The sequence below is a fragment of the Caretta caretta genome, chromosome 7, assembly GCF_965140235.1.
Source record: "Caretta caretta isolate rCarCar2 chromosome 7, rCarCar1.hap1, whole genome shotgun sequence".
NCBI lineage: Eukaryota > Metazoa > Chordata > Testudines > Cheloniidae > Caretta > Caretta caretta.
In genome coordinates, this window is record NC_134212.1 from 62154920 (window position 1) to 62182373 (window position 27454).

General features: G+C 41.6%; 1 protein-coding gene across 4 annotated transcripts in view; it reads left to right on the plus strand.

The window, feature by feature from the left end:
- ADK (adenosine kinase) overlaps nucleotides 1-27454 on the plus strand; it is a 565528-nt gene that overhangs the window by 152542 nt on the left and 385532 nt on the right. The window lies entirely within an intron of this gene.

A 27454-nucleotide genomic window follows, 5' to 3' on the forward strand; every position in this document is an offset into this window, starting at 1 on the left:
CATCCCACAGTTTTAGTCAATCTTTTAGATATCTTCAGCCCAGGGCATTGAGTGCCTTGAAGATAAGGACTGACCTTGAATTTGATTCAATATTCTATGGAAAGCTAACATAGGGAGCGGAGAGGGAAATGGGGTGGTGTGGTGCACAGAACCCCCTGGCAGGGGGCATACTTGGGGTAATTGCAGGGAGTCAGGTTTAATGTGTCCATAGCAGCCAGTGTTGCTGATGACATGTGCTGTAGAGTTCTGTGTCAGTTGGAGTTTCCAAAGTGCTGAAGGCTTCATGCCCAGGCATATTGTATTTGCTGTAATCCAGTGAGGTAATAAACGTGTGAATACCTGAAGCCAGGTCATTGTTTGCCATGATGGAATGGAATACCCTGGCCAACCAGAGGCAATAGAAGGCATTACTTGTAGATGCTGCTATGTGATAGGCTAGTGTCAGTGAAGAATCCAGGTTGCATTTAGAATGCATTCCTAATAGACTAAATTGATTAGTTGTGTGTGTATGTCACCAACCAAGGCTGGCTTCAGTCTCCAAAATGTTGTCCTGTGCTCACCAGCATAACCTCTGTCTTACTCAGATTCAGCTTCAACTAGCCATTCTTTACCCATCAGCTGATCTCATCAAAGTACTGGCCCCTCTTGGAGGTAATGATGTGGTGGTATGTAATGGTAGAGCTGTGTTATCTGCATATTGCTGGCACTTGAGTCCATGTTGTCAGATTAGTTCACCTACTGCAGGGGTGGGCAAACATTTTGGCCCAAGGGCCACATCTAGGTGGGGAAATGGCATGCAGGGCCATGAATTTAGGGTTGGGACAGGAGGTTGGGTGTGGGAGGGGGTTCAGTGTACAGGAAGGGGCTCAGGCCAAGGCATTGGGGTGGAGGAGGGGTACAAGGTGTACGAGAGGGCTCAGGGTAGGGGATTGGGGTGCAGGAGGATTGTGGGGTGCAGCAGGGGGTTGGGATGCAGGAGGGGTGCAGGGTGAGGCAGGGGGCTCAGGTCAGGGGGTTGGGGTGCAGGAGGGGGCTCGGGGAAGGGAATTGAGGTGAGGGATGCACGAGAAGTTCAGGGTGTGGGCTCCGGCCTGGTGCCGTTTACCTTGAGCGTCTTTGGGGTGGCAGCAGCACGCAGCGGGGCTAAGGCAGGCTCCCTGCCTGCTCTGGCCCTGCACCACGCCCAGAAGCGGCCGGCACCACGTCCCTGCGGCCCCTGGGGGAAGAGAGGGCAGAGGGCTCCTTGCCTGCAGGTACCTCCCCCGAAGCTCCCATTGGCCACGGTTCCCCGTTTCCGGCCAATGGGAGCTGCGAGGGGTGGTGCCTGCAGGTGATGGCAGTGCGTGGAGCCCTCTGCCCCCCCTCTTCCCCAGGTGTCACAGGGATGTGGTGGCGGCCAGTTTCGGGAGCGGCACGGGGCCTGCGGTGCCGCGGGGGTGGCAATCCTGTGGGCCGGATCCAAAGCCCTGACGGGCCGTAGTTTGCCCACCACTGACCTAGTGGCTGCATGTGGATGTTGAATTGGACCAGAGAGAGATCCTTATGGGAGACCACAAGTGAGGGGTCTAGGTGGGAGGTGCAGTTTCCTCTCATTGTCTTTCTCTCTTCAGGAAGGACTTAAACTTTGTAGCTGTGTAGCTCCAGAAATCACCTTCTAGTTGTCATTGCTTTTCTTTTAGTCTTGGAACTGGGGATACTTTCTGTGGAATCCCCATGGTTATGTATTCCATAAAGGCAAGGTTGTCTTTCACCTAAGCCCTGTATTCATACCCAAAGTCAAGTTGCCTTTCTTCCTGCCTAAACCCCATTGATCAAAGAGAAAGGAATGGCAAACCCTGGGAATGCTGCATACTAATCCAAACCATACCTGAACAGAAAAAAGCCCTATTCCATCTTTGTGCTATATTACAGTGATAAGGATAAGAAAGCATGAAACTCATCAAAAGCCTGATGAGTTAAGTACTATATGAAAGTAGTATCTAAGCCTACAAAAGGCCTACTTTCTTTATCAAGATCAGAAAAAAGTTATCTCATGAGCCAGAAAAATCATTTGCTTCCTGTAAGGAAATCTTGCAAAATAAAAATATAAATTGGATATTCAAGTTTTGTGTTTGCCTCCTTTGGCAAATAGGTGCTGCAAACTATAGTACCCCATTGATTTTGTATTATTTTGATATACTCATGCAAATGGGCATTAAGTTAAAATTCCCTCGCAATGAATGAATTCATACTGCTGTTGAAATATAGTTCCAGGAATGTCAAGCGTAGAGAAGTGAGAGAGTTTCTTAGCTGATGATTTTCTTTATTTATAGATCCAGATTCACCATTCCTCCCCATCCTTGTTGGGAGTCGTGAGGAGAAAGAAAAGAATTTTCTACTACTCTGTCCTGAGCCTAGTCTCCATTTTTGTTGGTCTTTCTCCCTCATGGCCAACTCTCTTGGCTGAATCTGCTGCTCTTTGTCATTTGTCCAAGTAGCATCAGCAAGAAATTATCCTGATTCTTGACTATTTCTCTGCTGGCTACAGGGTTCATAATAAAAGTTCTGAAACTGATACAGAGTCTAGCTAAATATACTCAGCTGCTGTTTGCAGTCACTGTGGCTGGGTGTCTGCAGAATCAGGAAGGCAAACATGCATTGACTTAATGTTCCTAGTATGATCTTTGCAACTATATAAGCATAAAAAAACTTGTTTCTTTTAAAAGAAAGCTAAATTATGCAGAAATTTACTTTAGATGGCCTCACTCATCAGAGGAAGCTTCCCACTTGTCACAAGTTAGTGGGTTTTTTTTTCTTTTTTCAATCTAGGGTTATCAATTATGCTGTAGACCTGGCTCCTTAATACTGAGGAATTTGGAACTCACATTTTTATGACTTATGCAGTACCATTCCCCTAAGTTTTTTGTTTCTTTAGAATTTTTTTTTGTTATTAATTAAATAGGTTAAATGTCTTTTTTTTTTTTCAAAAGGTGATCCTCTGAAATTGTGCTGATAGAATAAAGAGATGGACTGAATCATCATAGGCTGTGAGATTGAGTTATTTTTAGCTCTTGGCATTTCAAGCTGGAACACTTCATTCTTTCCTGCCTGTTAATGAGTCATCTGGAGAAAATAAGCCTCTTCTTGCTTTCAGAAAGGGTCTGCAGCAAATAATAACAGGCTAATCTCTACCGGAGACATTCTGTCAAGTGAATGAAACTTCAAATATGAAATATATTTGAAGTAGAGACTTATCACCAATATGTAAACATTATATGTGAAGAAAGGATGCCTGTATTGTAATATATATAAAAATCTCAAATACTAAAAGTGTGGTGAAAAATCTATTGACTATTCTAGTGATAAACACAGTTTAGAGAAGCTTAATTGATGCCCAGCACACCTTTTACAAATACAAGAGAATCAGATACTAAGCATGTAATTCAAAATGCAGTTGATACCCGAGGGATCTGATTTAGCAAAAAGCACTTGGTTCAGAAGCTAGCAGTAGTTTTCCCTATGCAGAGTGTTAAGTGTAAGTTTCTGTTAGGGCTGTCAAGCAATTAAAAAAAGTAATTGTGATTAATCGTGCAATTAAAAAAATTACTTGTGATTAATCGCACGATTAATCGCACTGCTAAACGATAATAGAATACCATTTATTTAAATTTTTTTGAATGTTTTCAACATTTTAAAATTTATTGATTTCAATTACAACAGAGAACACAGTGTACAGTACTCACTTTATTTTTGATTACAAATATTTCCACTGTAAAAAAACAAAAGAAATAGTATTTTTCAATTCACCCTCATATAAATACTGGAATGCAATCTCTTTATGATGAAAGTTGAACTTACAAATGTACAATTATGTACAAAAAATAACTGCATTCCAAAATAAAACAATGTAAAACTTTATAGCCTACAAGTCCATTCAGTCCTACTTCTTGTTTAGCCAGTCACTCAGACAAACACATTTATTACATTTGCAGGAGATAATGCTACCTGCTTCTTGTTTACAATGTCACCTGAAAGTGAGAACAGACATTCACATGGCACTGTTGTAGCTGGCATTGCAAGATATTTACATGCCAGACACGCTAAAGATTCATATGTCCCTTCATTCTTCAACCACCATTCCAGAGAACATGCGTCCATGCTGAAAACGGGTTCTGCTCAATAACGATCCAAAGCAGTGCAGACCGATGCATTTTCATTTTCATCATCTGAGTCAAATGCCACCAGTAGAAGGTTGATTTCCTTTTTCGGTGGTTCAGGTTCTGTCGTTTCTGCATCGGAGTGTTGCTCTTTTAACACTTCTGAAAATATGCTCCAGACCTCATCCCTCTCAGATTTTGGAAGGCACTTCAGATTCTTAAACCTCGGGTCAAGTCCTGTAGCTATCTTTAGAAATCTCACATTGGTACCTTCTTTGAAAAGATTCTGTGAAATCTGCAGTGAAAGTATTCTTAAAACGAACAACATGTGCTGGGTCATGGTCCGAGACTGCTATAATATGAAATACATGGCAGAATGCGGGTGGAACAGAGCAGGAGACATACTATTCTCCCCCAAGGAGTTCAATCAAAATTTAATTAACACATTATTTTTTTAACGAGCATGATCAGCATAGAAGCATGTCCTCTGCAATGGTGGCCGAAGCATGAAGTCACATTGGAAAGTTTAGCATATCTGGCACTTAAATACCTTGCAATGCCGGCTACAAAAGTGCCATGCGAATGCCTGTTCTCACTTTCAGGTGATATTGTAAATAAGAAGAGGGCAGCATTATCTCCCCTAAATGTAAACAAACTTGTTTGTCTTAGGGATTGGCTGAACAAGAAGCAGGACTGAGTGGACTTGTAGGCTCTAAAGTTTTACATAGTTTTGTTTTTGAGTGCAGTTATGTAACAAAAAAAAATCTACATTTCTAAGTTGCACTTTCACAATAAAGCGATTGCATTATGGTACTTGTATGAGGTGAATTGAAAAATATGGTTTCTTTTGGGTTTTTTTAGAGTGAAAATATTTGTAATAAAAATAATAATAGAAAGTGAGCGCTGTACACTTTGCATTCTGTGTTGTAATTTAAATCAATATATTTGAAAATGTAGAAAAACATCCAAACATATTTAATAAATTTCAGTTGGTATTCTGTTGTTTAACAGTGTGATTAAAACTGCGATAGCCCTAGTTTCTATCATTGACAGAAATCAAAATTCTGTATGTTGTTTTATCTAAGGCTTATGCAACATCTTAGTTTTGATGGCCTACTGTAGAATTTACATTGTAAAAAGAATTAATTGTTTCTGCAGGAGAATCTACACTTTCTCCATTTGTTTTTTCTTCCTCTTCACCAAGCTTTTTAGGAGTCTGATTGTATACACAAAAAGAAAAGGAGTACTTGTGGCACCTTAGAGACTACTCCTTTTCTTTTTGTGAATACAGACTAACACGGCTGCTACTCTGAAACCTGACTGTATACAATTTGTTTTGTTTGACAGCTATTGATGTAGAAATATGCTTTGTCTCATTGGTATAAAAATCACTTTTATCTATAACTCTCTACTTGGGTGGTAATTGCTCAAAGGTGTTAAACCAATTGCTTCATTTACCTCACTTGTTGAGATCCTGATATTCAATAATGTGAATGATTAGTTTATAAAAATATAGAACCTGAAGGACTACATGAAAGAGGATTCTGTAAATGAGATGAACTGAAAGAATAGTGAGAAATTATCAAGTTGTTGTGTCACATGGAGACTTTTAATGCTGCTTTTTTATGTGATGTTTTTGTTGGAAGAGTTCTCTTAGTTCTTGGGATCAGAGGGTATCTGATTTCAAGCTAATTTCTTTTGCACTGCTTGGTTGATTACTGTTTGGGATTATTGGCCCGCTTCTCATTTATGTTAGGTGACTGAACTCTAAAACTGATTAGAGTTTATTTCAGTGAGTAGTTGTCACAATGCTAAACAATAAGGCTGTTTATAAATTGGTACAATTAGGCTGATGGCTAGTAATTGAGCAATTAAAGACATCCATATAGTGGATTTGTTGAAATATAAGGTACCTTCTATCAGATACAAGCGTAACAAAAAGCCTAGCACTAAGGTTAATTAACTCTTCCTGTATCCATACTGTCCTAAGTCATCTTCCTCACATCAATATTTGGTGATTGACAAGGTGCTCAGACAGTTATATCACTCCTGACTCTATCCATTCAAGGTAATTGTTCAGGCTCCTTCTCTACAAGGTGTCTGAATGGTGCATATCCTAATTTGAGCCTGTACCTCCAATTTACGTTGTCCAAGCTAAAACCATAATTTATTGGCATAGAGAAAGTGTAATTTAGATTGTATGTCATGAAAATTGCTGCTAAGTGGGCCACAAGATTTAGTTGTAGGGACTGGGTTAACTAAGCTACAGTAAATACCTTACATATTAGAAACTTCATTTTCTCTCCAGCAGGCAGTTGGTCTCACATTCCCTTAAGTAACAGTGTGTGTATCCAGTCCTGGGAACTCTTTCTGCCAGAATCCAGCACGTTCCTGCAGCCCACGGCTTCCCACAGCTCCCATTGGCTGGGAATGGTGAACCGTGGCCGCTGGGGGCTGTGAGTGGCCATGACTCTGGATGGTCAATGTAAACAAATGGTCTCGCAGCCTGCCAGCAGATTACCCTGACAGGCCGCATGTGGCCCACGGGCCACAGGTTGCCCACCACTGGCCCAGGTGCTCTGGTTCCTCATTACATCATCTCCCAAAACCAGTTTGGATCTGACTTATGCTTCATCTCAGCCCCCACTTTTCCCCACAGGAATGGACAATAAGCAGTATCTTTGTTAATATGCACTTACAACGTAACATGCAAAGACATTATTCTTAATGATAATGATACTTTCGAGAGGACATTGTTTCCTGTGAACTCCCAGTACCCTTAAATGAAAATGCAAGTTTGGGCATGTTGATTAGGTGCATCTCAGGAATTACTTATCCAAGACAACATGAAGTAAGTACACAAAGATTCAGAAATTGAATGCATAATTAGATGTTTCAAAATAACCATCTGTCACAATGAGTATTGCATTTTGTTTTGAAATAGAAACCTGAACTAAGAACCATCATCAATAGGTGAAAACTTGTCTTAAATTATCTTTTTTAACCAGCAAATTTTATTGGAAACCTTAGACTTTAGTAAATATGAAGTAAGATTGGTGTTTATCTCATAATGGTGCTTACTCAACTAAGTTTTGCTGTACTTATTTTAATTTTGTTTCTGAGATTTGCCATAGCATTGATACAGTTTACTGCAAATCCAGTAGTAGTAGTGTACCTGTAAAAGTTTCTTGGACGTATCTTAATATGCTTTTGATACTGTTTAGTTAAAACCAACATCCTGGATTGATGCTTGATTAAAATGTTTAAAAACAACACAGGTGATAAAGAAGACTGATACGTAACAAATATTGCAGCCATGTAGTTATTGACATTGTTTTTGTGAGTGGAAAAAAATCAACAAATCAGTTTATAGAATATTGATTATTAATATTATCATTAATAATTATTTTGTGCTTACTAATGGAATGGAAATTTTACTTGGGTAGAGTTTTCTTAAATCCAGGAGTGGTACATGGAAGCAATTAGTTTGAGTTGTGTTTAGGCAGACTTATCAGATATTTTATGTGCCTTGAATTAGAAACCAAATTCTTGAATTTGTCCATTTCTAGCTTTGAACAATTTTTGTTTCCAAGTCTGTTATATTGATGGATACAAGTGCAAATTATAAAGTCACTGACTTGTAGATGGTAAATCACCTCATTCTAGCAAGTCGTCGTCTTTTTTTTTTTTTTTTTAAAGGTATCACCCTTCTGAAGGAGGTTTAGGATATTTTAATCTGCAGCTTTATTTCGTTAATTCAAATTGTAGCAAAGATAAGAGCTAAGTTCTCGTGTGTGATGGCTTGATAATTTTAATATTAAACGTTCTTGGCAAATGTTCTGTTAAATTAAACAAATTTTCACTTTAATGTGAACTGGAGTAATTTGAAGCTTGTGAAATTGCAGCTTCAGTTAGCATTTACTGAAAAATTATTGACTGTTAACTTCTGGTCTCTACTATGCCAAATGGGAAACATTTCATGTGATTATTACATAATTAGGGTTATGATCACTAATTTTATTTTTATTTTGTAAAGCAAATATTATTTCTAAAGTGTTCAGTAGTACTTTCCACCCTGCATCTTTACTGAAGAACAGATGACATTTTCAGTATTGAAAAGATTAAAAAGTATATGTTCACTTTTTGATCAGATAAATAGCCTGCCCTTCTGCTTATTCCTTTCAATATAATCTGTGATGAGCAAGGAATATCCACAGATGTATCTGATTTTTAGAATGCTTGTGTTCTCTCCTTTTCTCTTGTGTGCCTATAGTATAGTAGAATATTCTGAAGTAGGAAGGTTTTTCTCAAATAGTTGCACAAATGGAAAACCACTGCCATCAATGATATCAGGCACACGTGAAAATATTTTGTATTACAAATGAGAAATAAATATGATAAAGCAAAGGATGGTCTCTATATCCTCAGGGGCTCAGAACAGATTTTGACACATCTGGAGGGGTGGGGTAGGCAAATGTTTCTTCCATCACCCTGATCTCTGTAGCTACAGAGCACTGCTACAATTTAGGGCAACCTTACGATTGCTCTAATTTGTGTTTGCTTGTAACAGCCTTGTACGCAACAATCCTCCCAGCCTCCCGCATACCCGTGAACCTGGGCTTGGGGAACAGGAAAGAGACTGTGTAGACCGTTTGTACTTCATGGTGCCTAGGGCTTTCTCTACTTTGAAAGCATTAGGAAGGCAAAAAAGAATTTGAAGAACAGCTAGCCGAAGACACAAAAAGTAATAGCAAACTTTTTTTAAGTCCATCAGAAGCAGGAAGCCTTCTAAACAACCAGTGGGGCCACTGGACGATTGAGATGCTAAAGGAGCACTGAAGGACAATAAGGCCATTGCAGAGAAACTAAACGAATTCTTTGCATTGATCTTAATGGCTGAGGATGTGAGGGAGATTCCCAAACCTGAGCCATTCTGTTTAGGTGACTTATCTGAGGAAAAGTCTGGGACTGAGATGTCATTAGAGGAGGTTTTGGAACAAATGGATAAATTTAACAGCAGTAAGTCACCAGGACCAGATGCTATTTACCCAAGAGTTCTGAAGGAACTCAAATGTGAAATTGCAGAACTACTAATGGTTGGTTTGTAACCTATCATTTTAACCAGCTTCTGTACAAAATGAGCGAATATGACACCAATTTTTAAAAAGGGCTCCAGAGGCGATCCCGGCAATTACAGATTGGTAAACCTGACTTTTTCGAGTGCTTCCTCATGACCATTCAACTTAGGAGTGTGTGCTCACCACATGCACCGGTGCCGAAAGTTTTCCCCTCAGCAGTATCCATAGGGGACCAGCTCTGGCACCTCCTGTAGTGGCGGGCACATGCCGCAATATATAGGGCGCCACCGGTCCCCCCACCCTCAGTTCCTTCTTGCCGCCAGTGACGGTGCTGGAACTGTTGCTGCTTCAGCTAGCGCTGTTGCATTCTTGTTCGTACTAACTCGTTAATCCTTGTATTTGAACGTGTATAGTTGCCAATTAGTGTTAGTAAATCCCTTAGCTATAGTTAGAGACTTCATAGGTCCTGAGCGGGACTTTGCCACGGGATGGGGAATGCCCTGGTTCCCATGCTTTAAGCCGTGTGGTTACTTCAAAAGGCCCATGCCCATTAGTGAACCACACAGCAGCTGTCTTGGACACATTAGTGAAAAGTGCAAGTCCTTCAAGCCAAGGACTAAGAAGGAGCACGATATTCATTTAAGAGTGCTCCTTATGGAGTTGGCCCTCACCCCAGCACTGGAACAACGCTCCGACTCAGCGCCAAGCACGGTGACCTCGGTACGCAGTTCCCCACCAGGACCGTCCGCTGGCTGGCACCAGTCCCCATGTGTGGCTCCGGCCAAGAAGACGTTGCAAGGTCAGTCTCCAACCTCCTACAAGGGAAAGGATAAGACACGGTGCGAGCAAGGTCCCGTGCGAGGCAACTCGTCACCCTGTCGGGATCTCGGGCCCAAACTCTGGTTGAGCGGTGTAGCCCAGCCCGCTCCCCACCAACCACCCCGGATAGTGGCAGAGGCCTCCGTCAGTTCCGGGTACTGTACATGCCTGAGGCCCTGCAGGTGGCGTAGGAGTTCATGTCCCTCTGGGTGCCGCCCACACCAGCTCCCATGGTTCACTGGTCACGGGGTAAACCCGCGTTCGGACTGCTGTGATCCCCATCTCAGTGTCACCATTCCCTGTTGCGGGGCACATCACGCCAGCGCTCAACCTCCCGTCTCTGCCACGACTGTGAAAGGCAGATGCAGCGCAGCTCCATTCAGTCCCCGGACCTTGGGCATGGGCAGAGAGGCTCAAGGCGCAGCACCCAGTATCTCCAAGACGGTGGTACTGCTCTAGGGACCAATCAAGGGATCAAAGCTACCATCACTGATCCCTTCGGAGGGCATCACCGCGTGAGGGCCCTTACTAGCACCAGGCCTGTTCCGATTCCCCGTCCCGCTCTTCATCCTAGTACCGTTTGTCAAGCGCAAGACATAGATAGCCAACTCTTGGCCATCGCGGATCCATCAAGCGCTGCTGGTCGCCAAGACCCCATTCCAGATTGGACTCCAGGTGGAGTGATCAGTTGCCTGGGAGCGACCGCTCAGGGTCCAGCTCTGGTTTGGAGCAAGGTTCCCTGATGGCAGAACAAGCTCCGGTACCAGCGGTACCAGCTACATTGTTGGCACTGAAACCGGTCCCGTGGCGTCCGGCCCAGTGGCCGGCACCATGGTACCCATGAAACCTGTGGAGGTTCACCCAGCCCTCCCAGGCCGCCATCTTGGTGTCCGGAGCCTCAGTGAGACCAGCTGCCTCTCTCTCCCACCCTCCTCCGGTGCACGAAGCCTTGGGCACAAAGATCCTGCAGGTCCAAGAAGGAGTATGGGAACAAGCCACTGGGCCACCAGTGGTTGTGGAGGACCCTACGGCACTGGCATCTTCCTTATCGTTGCCAGATGAGGCTATAATGGGCCCCCCCCGGTTCCTCTGGATGATGTTAAAGTGCACCAGGAACTACTGAAGAGGGGCACTGCCAACCTGGGGGTTCAGGCGGAGTTGTTAAAGGAGCCCTCAGACTCTCTCTTTGATGTCCTCTGCTCCACAGCATTGGCCAGGGTGACTTTGCCCCTTCATGAAGGGGTTTGAAAGATCACCAAAGCCCTGTGGCAAACTCCTTCCTCCTTGCCCCCTACCTCCAAGAGGGCTGAGCACAGATACGTTGTGCCATCCAAAGACCACGAGTACCTGTACACCCACCCGGGTCCCAATTCTATAGTGGTGGAGGTGGTTAACCACAGTGAGCGACAGGTTACCCATAAGAATAAAGACTCCAAGAGACAACACTTGTTTGGGTTTAAGATTTATTCAGCCTCTAGTCTCCAGTTGAGGGTGGCCAACCACCAGGCGCTCTTGGGACGCTGTGACTTTAACATGTGGCAAGCCATGGCCAAGCCTCCTTCCTGAGGCTTCTAGGTAGGAGTTCTGGGCAATTATGGAGGAGGGCATGACACTCCAGGCAATGTCAGATGCAGCGGACACTGCTGCCTGAACCATGGCCTCAGCCGTCGCTATGTGCCAGGCATCCTGGCTGCTCAACTCTGGTTTGTCCATGGAGGCTCAGCAATCGATGCAAGCCCTTCCCTTCAATGGGCAAGCCCTGTTTGCAGAACAGATAGACAATAAGCTCCATGGCCTCAAGGACTCCCACACGACCCTTAAAATGTTGGGCCTATACGTTCCCAGCCCTGCCTGCAAGCGGTTCAAGCCACAGCAGCCTCATGGCCAAGGGAGCCCCCCTTGCCAGGAGCCTCCCCGTAGGAAAATCCAGAGACTACAAGCGGCGTCCTAGCCACCAGCCTCCTCAGGCTTCTCAGTCGAGCCCAACCAGCAATAAGCAGGCGGGCAAGCGCTCATTTTGAGGTTACGCCCGAGGGCGACCTACCGGTCTGTTCCCAGGATACTTTGTCTCCTATTTTTGCCAACCACTTTTCTCCTTTCCTCCCTGCATGGGTATCTGTAATATTGGACCGATGGGTCCTCCAGTACGGTGGCATGGGGTTACACCCTTCAGTTGCTTTCTACTCCTCCTTCCCACCCCCTTTCCCTGTCCCTCTTCAGGGACCCTTCTCACGAGAGTATCCTTGCACAGGAGGCAAAGGAGTTACTGAAGTTTGGTGTGGTGGAGGCTCTTTCTCCAGAGTACAGGAACAAGCGGTTCTATTCCCATTACTTTTTAATCCCAAAGGCCAAGGGTGGTCAGCGACCTATCCTGGACCTGCAAGACTTGAGCTGCTTCCTAGCAAAGCTGAAGTTCTGCATGGTCTCCCTGGCCTCCATTATCCCCTCCCTGGATCTGGAGGATCTGGGAGACACCACCCTCGATCAGAAAAATGCATACATCAGATCGCCATCTTCGAGGGATACAGACACTTCCTCCAATTTATGGTAGGTCCCAACCACTGTCAGTTTGTGGTCCTCCCGTTTGGCCCAGCAACAGCACCACAGTTATTTACCAAGTGCATGTCAGTGGCAGCTGCTTACCTCCGACATCCGGGTCTACAGATCTACCCATACCTCGACGTCTGGCTAGTCAAAGGCAGCTCCGGGTCCAAGGGATGTCACGATGCTGTTGGCCACTTGCTGTTGTCTCGGCCTGTTGTCTTGTTTTTTGGTAAACAACAAAAAATCCACGTTCGTTCTGGTACAGAGGATAGAGTTCATCGGAGTGGTGCTCAACTTGACCTGCGCCAGGGCATCTCTGCCACTGGAGAGATTCAGGGCATTGATGGACCTCATCACAGAGGTCTCTGCATTCCTCCTGACTACTGCCAGGGTTTGCCTGCACCTCCTAAGTCAGGTGGCAGCATGCACATATGTGGTGTGCCACGCCAGGCTACGGAGGCGATCCCTGCGGCAATGACTGGCGACGGTCTACTCCCAGTCTGGGGACCACCTGGAAAAGGTCGTTACCATCCCTGCGTCGATACTTACTTCACTGCGATGGTGGACTGACCCTGGGAAAGTCCTGGAAAGAGTTCCCTTTGTCAGCACTCCTCACTCAGTGGAGTTGGTTTTAGATGCTTCAGACCTGGGCTGGGGGGTGCACCTCAGCACTCTCCAGACCCAGGGTATGTAGTCCCCAGAGGAAATGATACTACACATAAACATCAAGGAACTCAGGACATCTGGCACAAGGTACCTCACCCGTCAGGCAGAGTGTTCAGAGTCTTGACAGCCAACACAGCCTTGATGTTCTACATCAACGAACAAGGGGGAGCACTATCCTCGGCCGTCTGTCAAGTGGCACTCTGTCTCTGGGGCTTCTGTATCAACCATGGAATCCACCTAGGAGCGTGTCACCTTCTGGGGGTCAAGAACATGCTAGCAGATCATCTAAGCAGGGACTTCTCTCACTGCAATTGGGTGCTCCACCCAGAAGTAGCCGGCATGATCTTCCAGTGGTGGGGAACTTCCCAAGTGGACTTGTTCACCACAAGGCAGAACAGGAGTTGCCACATGTTTTGGTCCAGATGGGGTTTGGGCAAGGGCACCCTCTCCGATGCCTTCCTCCTGTCATGTACAGAAAGCCTGATTTATGCGTTTCCTCTGATTCTGCTCATCAGCAAGGTCCTAGCAAATATCAAGAGCGACAAGGCTCAGGTTATCACGATCGCCCCGGTGTGGCCTTGCCAGCACTGGTTCAGGACGCTGTTGAACCTGGTAGCTATCCTTCTGTGGCCCCTGCCAAACCGACCGGACCTGCTGTCACAGGATCACGGTCGACTCTTGCATCCCAACCTCATACCCCTCCTCCTCATGGCATAGATGTTGAGTGGCTGGACCCTGAGGAATAGGCCTGTTCAAAGGGTCCTCTGGAGAGTAGAAAGCTCTTGACTAGACAGACTTACCTGGCAAAGTGGACGAGGTTCTCCTGCTGAGTGGCCGAACGAGGCATCTCCCTTTCTTAGTCTTCTGTGCAGTCGATCTTAGACTACCTGCTTCATTTGAGGAACCGGGGCCTGGCATACTCCTATATCAGGGTGCATCTGGCAGCCATTTCCGCCTTTCATCCACCAATCCAGGGGCAGATGGTGTTCTCCCATGACATGATGATCAGGTTCCTCAGAGGTCTTGAGACTTTTTCCACAAGTTCGGTCCCTGGTCCCTCAGTGAGATCTCAACTGAGATCTGGGTCTGTCCAGTCTCACAGGCCCACCCTTTGAGCCTTTGGCCTCATGCTCCCTGTCTCACCTATCATGGAAGGTAGCTTTCCTGGTAGGAGTGATGTTGGCGAGGCGAGTCTCCAAGCTGCGAGCCCTGACCTCAGAACCGCCATACACAGTCTTCTATAAGGACAAGGTTCAGCTCCGGCCCCACCAGGCCTTCATTCCCAAGGTGGTGTCTACTTTCCACGTAAGCCAGGACATCCTCCTTCCAGTCTTATGCCCCAAGCTCTAGGAGACTGGTGAAGAGAGGCGCCTTTATGCTATGGATGTAAGAAGGGTCCTGGCTTTCTACCTAGATCAGATAAAGCCTTTCCGTAAGTCAACTCAGCTTTTCATCTATACAGCTGATAAAATGAAGGGCCTCCCAGTGTCCACGCAGAGCATTTCTAACTGGATCATCTCTTGCATTTGCATCTGCTATGAGTTGGCAGGATTGTCAGAGCCCACTTGATGAGAGTGCAGGCATCTTCAGCGGTCTTCCTGGCACACTTCCCAATCTAGGACATCTGTTGAGCCGTGACGTGGTCCTTAGAGGGCCATGAACATGTGCACTATGCCATCACTCAGCAGGCCAGAAACGACACTGGGTTTGGCAGAACTGTGTTGCAATCTACACATCCGTGAACTCCTAACCGCCTCCAAGGGGAACTGCATGGGAGTCATCTAAGTTGAATCGACAAGAGCAAGCACTCAAAGAATAAAAGACAGTTATCTTTTCCATAACTGGTGTTCTTCAACATGTTGCTCATATCCATTCTACAACCCACCATCCTTCCCATTGTCGGAGTTTCTGGCAAGAAGGAACTGAGAGCGGGGGAGCCGGTGGCGAACTATATACTGTGGCATGTGCGCGCCACTCCAGGGGGCTCCAGAGCCCAATGGATACTGCTGAGGGAAAAACTTCTAGCACTGGTGCATCTGGCGAGCACACACACCTAAGTTGAATGGACAAGAACACCAATTACGGAAAAGGTAACGGTCTTTTCAGTACCAGGCAAACTGGTTGAAACTATAGTAAAGAATAAAATTGTCAGACACATAGATAAACATAATTTATTGGGGAAGAGTCCATGGTTTTTGTAAAGGGAAATCATGCCTTGCCAATCCACTAGAATTCTTGGAGGGGGTCAACAATCGTGAGGACAAGGGTGATCCAGGGGATATTGTGTACTTAGATTTTCAGAAAGCCTTTCATAAGGTCCCTCACCAAAGTCTCTTAAGCAAAATAAGCTGTCATAGGATAAGAGGGAAGATCCTCTCATGGATTGGGAACTGGTTAAAAGATGGGAAACAAAGGGTAAGAATAAATGGTCAGTTTTCAGAATGGAGAAAAGTAAATACTGGTATCCCCCAGGGGTCTGTGCTGGGACTAGTACTATTCAACATATTCATAAATGATCTGGAAAAAGGGGTAAGCAGTGAGGTGGCAAAATTTGCAGATACAAAACTACTCAAGATCGTTTTAGTCTCAAGCAGACTGTGAAGAGCCACAAAGGGATCACACAAAACTGGGTGATTGGGCAACAAAATGCCAGAAGAAATTCAATGTTAATAAATGCAAAGTAATGCACATTGGAAAACATAGTCCCAACTATACATATAAAATGATGTGGTCTAAATGAACTGTTACCACTCAAGAAAGAGATCTTGGAGTTGTTGTGGATAGTTTTCTGAAAACATCCACTCTATGGATGTGTAGCGGCAGTCAAAAAAGCTAACAGACTGTTTGGAATCATTAAGAAAGGGATAGATGATGAGACAGAAAATATCATATTCCCTCTGTATAAATCCATGGTACGCCCACATCTTGAATACTGCATGCAGATGTGGTCACCCCATCTCAGAAAAGGTATATTGGAATTGGAAAAGGTTCAGAAAAGGGCAACAAAAATTATTAGGGGTGTGGGAGAGATTAATAGAATGGGGACTTTTCAGCTTTGAAAAGAGATTACTAAGGGCGGATATGATAGAGGTCTATAAAATCATGACTGGGGTGGAGAAAATAAATAGGGAAATGTTATTTACTCCTTCTCATAACACAAGAACTAAGGGTCACCAAATGAAATTAATAGGCAGCAGGTTTAAAACAAACAAAAGGAACTATTTCTTCACACAATGCACAGTCAACCTGTGGAACTCCTTGCCGGAGGATAGGGTGGATTTAATTTAAATAAAATTGATTTGATCAGTAGTCATTAGATCACTAGTCAGGAAGACTCTATTTAATCATAAATTTCTACGTAAAAGTGCATTCTTGTTGGTTGTTATAACCTTAATACATATTCTTCACAACTCAGAGATAGATGTAGGTTTCATTTTTAGAAGATACACACTATACATTTTTAAAGTGATGTTCCTTTCATCGTCAACACAGCTTTCTCCTGAGAAGGAACACTTCTCATGATGTTGTTTCATTCGGGCGACCAGGCCTTGCATTTCTTTGTTGCGCTGTTTGCATTTTGCATGTATGCCTGTCTTACCCACAGGTAGAGGAACTTCATTAAAATATTCCCAAACTGGGTCTCTCTTATGGCCTGCTGCCATTATAGGTTTTCCCTTCTAGTGGGAGAATGGTATGGTAGATCTCAAATCAATGAAGGCTACACTCAGAAAGACCTCAAGACTTCTGGAATATGATGCTCAAACAGTTTCGCTTTTGTTTCTACTGCCTGTCCCTCCCGCCTCACATTTATCTCCAGACTTCTCCTTGTCCAGATCTATTCTGCCCCAACAATAATCTATTCATTGAACTTTTTGAAACTTTGCACTTTTAGAGAGAGGTAAGCGATTGACTCTGTGTACACAAATTTGCAGAGGGACAGTAGGGTTGAGGTCTGTTATTTCTCACCTCTCTATATTATTTATTTAAAAATATTTTTGCTGTTAACAAGCATGTTATCTCTGGAGACACAAATCCACGTTTGAGAACTGCAAAACTAAGCATCTCTGATGGTCTCTTCTAGACTGAGCCCTATTGAGTAGATAGAAAGATTAACCTAAATAATCTATATAGAAGCCCCTGGAACCCCATAAGATTGGGTCCGTAATCCATGAACTATTGGAACTCTTTTACAAAACTTTTCTTAAACATTACATGAATATATGGTCTCATACTGTAGAATTAGAATTTATAATCTGTATTCCATGATGAGACATTATAGCTCAAAGATATATCTTAATTAAAACAATCTTTAGATAGGTTTTTTCCACAAAAAGCATTTTATAAAAAAAAATTATCTGATTTAAATAAAAAAAAATCATTGATTTTTATCCACCCTGCCAGAGGATGTTGTGAAGGCCAAGACTATAACAAGATTAAAAAAAAACTAGATAAATTCATGGAGGATAGGTCCATCAATGGCTATAAGCCAGGATGGACAGGGATGGTGTCCCTAGCCTGTTCGCCAGAAGTTGGGAATGGGCGACAGGGCATGGATTACTTGATGATTGTCTGTTTTGTTAATTCCCTCTGGGGCACCTGGCATTGGCCACCTAGATGAACCTTTGGTCTTACCCAGTATGGCTGTTCTATTTTTCTTTGTTTTTTAAAAAATTTTCTTAATCCTTATCTATCTACCTAAAGCAACTTTAAGTCCTCTTTGTGCTGCCAAGAATGGCAGGGCTGAGAACCAACGGGCTGTTCTGTGCCCAGATGTATTTTTCTAGAGTTCTGTGTACCACTGCCAAGTATGCTTTTTGCTTTGTGTCACACTTGTTCATAAACCCTTAAATAAGAGAACCTTAGAGTTTACATGAACGCTCTTCTTCGATGACTAAAGTCAAATTAACCTAATTCTTCCATGGCCCAATGTCATTGTGAACCAGTTCACATGGTTTGTGCATGTTTGCATGGAGTTGGCAAGAAATGAAAATGGAACTAGTAGTCATATTAGAAGTACTCAGATAACTTTTTCTAGTGAGCATAGATAATATGTAATACACCAGTGAAAAGGAGCCTAATAGAACAAATTTCAGAGGAACAGCCGTGTTAGTCTGTATTCGCAAAAAGAAAAGGAGTACTTGTGGCACCTTAGAGACTAACCAATTTATTTGAGCATGAGCTTTCGTGAGCTACAGCTCACAACATCTGATGAAGTGAGCTGTAGCTCACGAAAGCTCATGCTCAAATAAATTGGTTAGTCTCTAAGGTGCCACAAGTACTCCTTTTCTTAATAGAACAAAAACGTTCATATCTAATTTTGACTGTAAGTTCTTAGATGCCAACAAGACTTGAACAAATTACTGTTGATTCATGAATGCAGGTTTAACTTGAACAAAGGTTTATTGCAAATACATTTGAAGTTTGAGTTCAACATTTCACACACCACCTGTATTTAATATAGTACAGTATTTTACTGTTGTATCTTGCCCTAGCCTATTGTTTTAATACTGTAAAATTATAGCCATGTAGGAGGAAATGTTTTGATTAAATAAACTTTTGTTTTTACTATTTTTGTTGTACCAAGTATCAGAGGGGTAGCCGTGTTAGTCTGTACCCACAAAATGTAAGAGTTATTTCTGAGGCTGTGGATGGCGTTGTGTTCCATGCAGCTGAGGTTATGGGGCAATTTCAGCCTGTGCACGTCTGTGGATGCACTGTCCTTTGATCTTGGGAAAGGTAGTGGCTGTGTATAAGGGAAAGGGTGCACGTCGGTGCTGTGTGTGTTGCTTTTGTGCAAGCAGCATCTCTGACAGATTTAAGGATGTTGTTGATGCATCCCCGTTATTGGAATTATAGCTGTTGTAACATGGGGTCTGTTGGTGGGGTGGATGAGACTCTGAAAAGCATTTGGAAAATCTCCTGAGAGAGAAGAAAGTGTAGATACTAACTATTGGATTTTAAGCTCCTAGTGAATTCATTAGATACAAGGAAATGCTTCGTTTTCTACTCAGTTGAAGACTTCACCAGAATTTTCACTGTTTTTCATTATTTTGCACAAAGTTAAATTTTCATCCCCTTTATTTCATGTATATTTCTTTCTCAGTTCTGTGGAATATGCACAGGTGAGTAAACTTATAGTTGTCACATGCAATAAAGATTATAGGTTTCTAATGTTCCTGTCCAACAACATTCCCTTAGACCACTTTCTTGTTACTTAGATGCTCCTTAGTTGTATAGTCCATCAACTACAGACTATTTTTTTTTATGAGCATGTATCCCTTTTAACTATTTGTTTCAGATTTAAGAGGGGGAAAGTCAAATGCTATTACTATGGAATGCAAACTATTAATCTAATTACATAGTAGATAGAAGTTCAAGGTATATGTGTGCATGCCCATGGCCGTGTACTCTATGTATATACAGTATATATTAGTGTGTCTTTTGCAATAAGTAAAAGCAGAAGCCTAATATTTTGATTGTTTTCTGATAACTTGGAAACATAACTGATTTACTTTTTAATTTTTCATCTTGTATAGTGTCAACATCTCAACAATTAATTTTATTTAATTCTACCTGACATTTCTGAGCACAATTCTGTGTATCTTCAAGGATATGTGGTGAATGCATGGGTGGAGCGTGTGTGTGGGAACATTCAAATAGTTTAGAAAAAGAGGCGCCTTCATATTTTAGGGCTTTTCAAGGAACACTTATGTAAAGCTGCCTGACTTTCTACTGAAGAAAGAAAAAAAAATTAACTTGGAGAAATGCCTTTAAATCATGATCCTTAAGAGCTGATGTTTTAACCTTACTTTTGAATGACTGTTACTTTTTTTCATCTTGTTTCACTATGCTTAAATGCAAACATATGTGGAAAATCTTCTTTTGGCTTTTATCAAACTGACATTTAAGTGCATTTTTTTCAACCTCGTGAACATTTGTGGTAAAATATTTCAAAGCTATTAATCTTACAATTTGCCTATGCATTTTTTCTCTTTCTTCTGTTAACATTTGGTATTCATAAGCCTAACCTGTTTGGAATTACTGATTTTATTTATTTATTTATTTATTTTTAATTTGCTGTTTGTTTGGATGAGGTGGTTAGGAAAATACTGAATCTGAAATTCTAGTTTGCAGTAGTAAATACTTCCATGAAGAGTCATTGTTTTTTGAACTTCACTGAAAAAGATCATAGTCAGCTACATTCAACTGTAACTTATCCATCATATTCCTAAAATAAGTTGACTCTTCTATGCTGGTAGCTGAACCCAATGGTAAATCTTTTTATTTTTTTGGTATGTTTGTTTGTTTTGCAACATGAATCTAGGTTTGCTTGGTTTTTTTTTCACTTTAACTCTGGATCAATCTAGTGTATAGAAAAATCAGGAGTTAGTTGCACTGGGTAAAGCCAGTCATAGCCAGCGAAGTACTATGTAAACTTTCCCTTGTAGCTCTGCCATTGCACCTCAGTTCTGAAATGCAACATTTTTGCTGTTTCAGGCCTCTCCTTGAGCAGCGACTGCCAGTTGTGACAAGCTTTGAGATCATTTTGAGATGTGGACAAAAGTCCAGAGAGGATTAGGGATGGACTCATTTAATGTGTTTTAACTTTTTGTCTTAGACAGAATTTAAAATCTGAAACCCAAAGCTGAAAGTTTAATATAATCATTAACTTCTCTACTTACTTAGAATATAAAAAAAAAAAAATATCAAATGTCCACCTTTCACGGTACAGTAGTATTTTACTTTTAAAAAAGAAAGAAAGAGGAGAAAAAAGAAGAAGAAACTTCTTAATTATTACCTTGCAGTTAAGGTAATAAACTTTTACCTTGAATTGTAGAACTAGTTTTGGTCCATTGTTATTCATGAACACCATATGGAAAACTGTCTTAGTTGATTTCTTAGTAATCAGTTATTAAAACCAGTGTTCCCTCTAATTTTTCCCATGCATGTGTGGAATGAATTCTGTTATGTGCACATCACCTCCATATTGGTGCACAAAACAAAATTCATGTGGTGGGGGTGAGGCTGAGGGGTTTGGAGTGTAGGAGGGGGCTCGGTGCTGGGGCAAAGGGTTGGGGTACAGCGGGGGTGAGGGCTGTGGCTGGGGGTGCAGGCTCTGGGGTGGGGCCAGGGATGAGGGGTTTGGGATACAGGTTGCCCTGGGGCTACAGCAAGGAAAGAGGACCCCCCCGAGCTCTCTCTCCCCGCTGCATCATCTGGGCTCGGAGGGAGAGGCGCTTCTCCCCGCTGTGACAGCTCCAGGGCTGGGGCCATGGGATAGGCGCCTCTCACTCCGCCGTGGCAGGTCCAGGCCGGGCTGGGTTGGGGCCTGGGAAGGAGTGCCTCTTTCCCGGCTGTGGCAGGTCTGGACTGGGTTGGGGCCAGGTGAGGGTTGCCTCTCCCCGCTGCGGCAGGTCCAGGGCTGGGGGGAGAGGCCTCTCTCCCTGCCACAGCCCTGAACACCTGCGTGGCGCTTAATAGGCTGCTGTGTGGCGCTTAATAGACTGCTGTGTGGCTGTACAGCTAAGAGGGAACTTAGATAATGACCCTTCATTCCTCTGTGAATTCAGATATTCAACAACACATGAAAATTCTTGTTACTGAAATACTGTATCTGTAAATTTCATTTCCAGTTATTACAATTTATTGATTTTCTATTCTCACAGAAGTGGTAATTACTGATTACTTCTGTCTCCTGTACAGTATGTAAATTATATAGTCTATGTGAGACTCTGGCTGTATTGGACCTGCCTATCCTGAAATTATTAAACTTGGGACACGAATGATGACAGGGTCACCAGATGTATGAGTAACTGAAAATACCAAGTATTGACTGAAAAATAGGATGAATAGATTTTGCAATAGTTTTTAACTAGTTTTTTTTTAACTGGAAATGGTAACACTATCTAAAAGCCACATAATGCCGACTTTCTAGTGGCACTTAAATAGCTCTTGTAGGAATGTTATCTCACTCTGAAGCAATTTTTCTTTGATTTACAATGCTGATTCTTTAGACATTCTGTCACTCATTGCCTCATCTGAAGATTTAAATGGCTTTTAAAAAAAATCTAAATAGTGAGATTAGACATGAGGACATTGGGGCGTTAGTCGGGTTCTCCTTGCTGCTATACAGTAAACTGAGATCTGTGTCTAGCATGACCTGTTCTTGCAACTGAAAATGTTAGGCAACTAGAGAAGTGAGATAAATGTAATATATATTACCCAAACAATTGTTTTACTGTCTTATTAAAGCAGCAAGTTGCAAGGATGTTGAACCTTTAACAAAGATCTTTCCTCCTAACTGCTTGTCAGGCAGTTTGTGTTAACAAAAACAAACAAAAGAATTTGAATAATCTAACTAAAAATCTCCGGGAAAAATAGGTGAGCCAGGACCTGAATTTCTAATATACAAAATAAACAGAAAAAAACATATGAACAAGTAAAACACCTTCAGTTACAAATACACTTTTTCCCTCCCCCTCTGCAGCAGCTTTTAGGCAGCTGATCTTTAAAATGTGGCTTCCTGCTGGTGTGTGCTATAGAGTCATCCTGGGTAACAAGGAAATACTTAAGAAAATAGCCAAGAAAACCCATCTTGCTGAAAAACAAGAAACTACATTTCTTTTTACTTCTTGAAGATAAAGTGGCCCTTGACATCTGCATCAACAGTGTCTTTCTCTCAGGCATTTTTTCTCTGTGTGTAACTTGTGTAGAATGGTTTTTAGGTCCATTTTTTATACTCATTTATACAACTTCAGAGGTCAATAAGACTTGGGCTCCAAAGTGCCTAAATCCCTTTTGAAATGGGATTTAAGCACTTTTGAAAAACGTAACCTTATCTATAAATATCCAGAAGGATATAAATCTATATGCGGTAGGAGGATCATCATTATTCCATGGTTACAATGTGTGTGAATAAAGGAAGATGGTTAAATTGTTTTACTGATGGTTAAAAAACTAATTTTACTCATCTAATCCACAAATAATTTTGACTGGAATTCATACCTAAGTGAGTTTGCCATGTTAGATTTACAGGACCTGATTTTGGTCTCACAATAATGTAAATGAAGAGTAATTGTATTAAGGTCAATGGACTGACACTAGTGCAAGACAGATGTGCATAACAGAATCAAGCCCATATTTAAGCAAAATAAAATTAGGATTTGTGTAGTCATGTTGGCAGCCATATTGTGTGTCTATAACTTCCAAGTCCCATTTTCAAAAGAGACTTCGGAAGTTAATGGGATCTAAGATCCTAAGTCACTTTTGAAAATGGGATTTAGGTTCCAAAGTCACTTAGGACCTTTTGTCTTGTTTGTATTCTTTTACACACTCCATTCCGGAAAGTTAATGCACTTGAAACTCAACAAGAACACCCCTTTCCATTCAGTCTTACACTTCACTGTGAGGATAGACAGAAGATATGAGACGACAATAAATGGATACCAACTTTGGCTGACTTTTGCTTTTTGGTTTTGTCACAAGTCGATTTTTAGACTTTAAGATCTTTGTGGCAAGGACTGGCATTTCCCAAATGTTTTTAAAAATGGTACCTTGCACAATGGGGCTGTGATCTGGGTGGCTTCCAGGTGCTAGCTACTGCAATATAAAAATTAAATCTGAATAATTGCAGTACTCTTATTAAGTTGCTTTTTCTGCTTTCCAAGTCTCCTAAAAAGTGAATCTCTTGTTCAGATATACCCTTCAGCATCAGCTTTTATTAGCAGTTCAGTTCTACAAAACAAGTGACAGACGTGCTGTCATTGCCAATGTTGTTTATGAAAACAGTAACATACTTGCATTCTTTTTGGTCAGTGCTATTGTTAATCAGCAGTACCACAGCTAGAAACATGTTTTGCTACTGTTGCAAAAATGTTTTCTCTAAAATATGATGATCAAATTTATGGTACCAAACTCATGGCCTTCTGGATGGTGCTGATGGTGAGATTTATTGCATTGTTGAAGGTGATGGTATGTTCAAAGATTGACAAAAGAACCAGAGTTCTCAGATATGCCAGAGACTTCAGAAATATTCAGAAGGATCATCAGTTGCAGAACCAGAAACAGCAATGTTAGTCTAGCTTATAAAGTTCGAATTTTCTTGAATTTGTCCCAGACATGATAACAGTTTACTCAGCGCACACACACAAGGTGCCTTTGGTATCCACTGGCCTGAAAGATCGTTGCTCCAGTTGATTTTTTTCCCCCCTAAAACAAAAATATATAGAAAAGCAAATTTAACGCTCTTGAAAGGTGCTGGCATGGAATTTCCTATTCGTAGGCCAGGTATAGTGCGGACAATGGCACAGCAAGTTTCCCCATGCTCCCTTGATCATGTACTGATTTTTTTTGTCTGTCCAAATGTTAATTTTTAAAAATGAAAATTCAATTTAAAAATGAAATCCAGTTGTCATTCTTAAGTTTCAGGTCAGTAATTGGTTAATGGACTCTTGTGGATAAATTAACACATTTAATTGATATCAGCCTTACATCATGATATTGAAGACAGTCAGCAAAAGGGATTTCCTTGCATTTTCTTTGAATTGACATATTCACCCAAGGCTCCTGAAGACCTTGTTATATAAAACATGATGAAATGAGGTGTTTTTTTTAAATACTTCTGATTGAAATAGTGAAGGGCAGCAGTCAAAGTCTCACTGTCTGCATGCCTAATTCAATGAAATAATTGAAAGTAATTTTTTTACTCTCCGCTGGCTGTCACCTTGAGATTGAAATATTAAAGACAATATTTTATCTGATGCCAGTTACTGCATATTTATTTTAGTTTAGAAGCCATCTTCGTTGTAGCCAAACCTTCATCACACAGACCACAGAATAAAGTGATTAAATGCACTAGAAGTCACAGCTCTAAATAAAGAGAGACAGTAGGGCATCTAGTATATATTAATACAAGTAGTCTTGAGTTACCTCTCAGTCACCAAGGCAGTTGTAGTAGCAGGTATTTTCTGGTAAAGAAGTTAATATTTTAATTGCTATGCTCATAGATACACAAATAAAAATTAACCATATGGATTGGGTACCAAGCGTTTAAACTGATAGAAAATGTAAGATTTAATTTTACAAATTTAATTTTATAAATCTTGCTGAAACATTGTTAGTTCATGTTGTTGTTGCATTTCTTTATTTGTGAAGTGGTTGTTATGAGACATATTGTTGTTGCTTTTTTGCCCTCAGCAACTTGATATCGGTAGAGGTTGCAATTGCTTGGTATACAATTGGTAGATAATTACTAGTGTGGATGGCTGTGAAAAGCATATGTAGTAATTTAGTTTGTGATTCTTTCTAATTGCCTGCCTGTCGTTAGTTTGCTAGGATGGGTATCTCATTATTCAAACATTTGAAATGGAGAATCATTATGGAAAGAAAAAGATCATAACTCTGACCTTTAACAGAGTATTGAAGTACATGAGTAATTATTGGACAATTATGTCCCCTGTCATATGCTATAGAGAAGTATGTGTGTATGTGACAGGATGGATAATATGGTTTAGGTAGTGTTTTCCCTGCCCCCCCCCCCATCCTGAAAAATATTGTTTTGATAAGTATTTTAACAGAGACTTCAAAACTGAAACAGAATACGTGAAACCAAAAAAAACCTATATATCGGTCGCTAAATTTGAGCTTAACAAGTTGAGGCTTTTGAGTGTAAATATGTAATATTGTAAAGTGAGATGTAAACTTGGACCCAATTAGTGGACTTTAATAGAAGCTTAAATTGTATTCAACTTAGTGTTGAAACTTAACTCCAGTACATGATCTACTATTTGATGATAATGATTGAATTCCACCAGTACTTAATGGTATGTACTATATAACTGGTTGTAAGTATTATAGAATAGGCAGTACTCTTCTTGAATGAAGGGTGGTGGGAGCTACAGTTTTGACTACTTTAATATTAATGGGTAACTTTCCATTTCCAGCATTTTCCTTATAATAGTTCTCTTCAGGCTCTTCTCCAGAAAACTGAAATGTGTGATAGCAGATACACTTTGTCAGATAGAAACTCTGCTCAGTCTTTCACTAATCCATCCTCCATACAACTCTTTCAGTTCTCAGTACAATGGCAAAAACGTTGAACTAAACTGTGCTACTTCTCTCCTTTGCCTTTCTCTTGTTGTAGTCCTCCAGCCTCAAACAAGGTAAATGATAGCAAGAAATTAAAAACCTTTAATATTTTAAATTCCACTACTTAACCTATTTGTGAGAGACTGAAGAGATAAGTTACTCAAAGAAAATGCAAGGAAAACAGGACCAAAGGTGCAGAGGTGAGCATTTTTAGATATTTCCTGTGCCCACATTGCTAAATTTTCTGTGTGTGTGTGTGTGTGTGTATGTATGTGCAAATATAAAATTAAAACAAAACTAGAAAACAAAATTCTGCTATGAAAAGTCAATGTGCCAAATTTTAAAAGTAAGCCTCGGATTTTAGATCTAATGTCCATGTACATCTCAGCTCAACCTTAATAGTCATTGCTGATGCCTCCATTTTCAAAGTAATTTGCAAACGTGACTTAGAGGAAACTATTGTAGAATCATTAAGGTACAACAGCTTATAAAAGTAGTCTGTGAATGGATTTCATAACAGAAGCAGCAGCCTCTTAGCAGCACAGATACTAATAATCAAGAGACTCTATTGATGATGATTTATTTATTTAAGGTGACATGGGTCTCTGTCATAGGATAGGAAGTTTCTATTCTGGATATTGTATGATAAAACTGCTGTGCAACAAGGTTTTCCATCTATTATAGGAGATTGTCAACCCAAGAAAATAAATATAATGAACATCCGGAAGCGTAACTTTCATATTAGTATGGCTGTAATAAAATGACATTGTGGGATTCCATATTTGATTATTTACTTGTACAGCAGATTGCTAAGCTGACCATTCAGAATGATGTATTTGAAGTACAGGTCAACTGTACTTCAGCTCTCAATCTAGAGATAATGCTTGTAGCCAATCATAAATGACAGGTTTCAGAGTAGCAGCCGTGTTAGTTGACCTGGGAAGAACTTCCTGTAAGTGAGTTTTACCAGAGTAAGGACTACAGAAGCAGCACCAACGATGTTGGGATTCCCTGTGAGACCTCGTTCCACTCAGCATCCCAAGAACTTAGTTCGACTCCAGACTCCATCACTCAGTGCCACATCCAGCCTCACTTTGGTCAGCCATGACACTTCAGCAGTCTTCT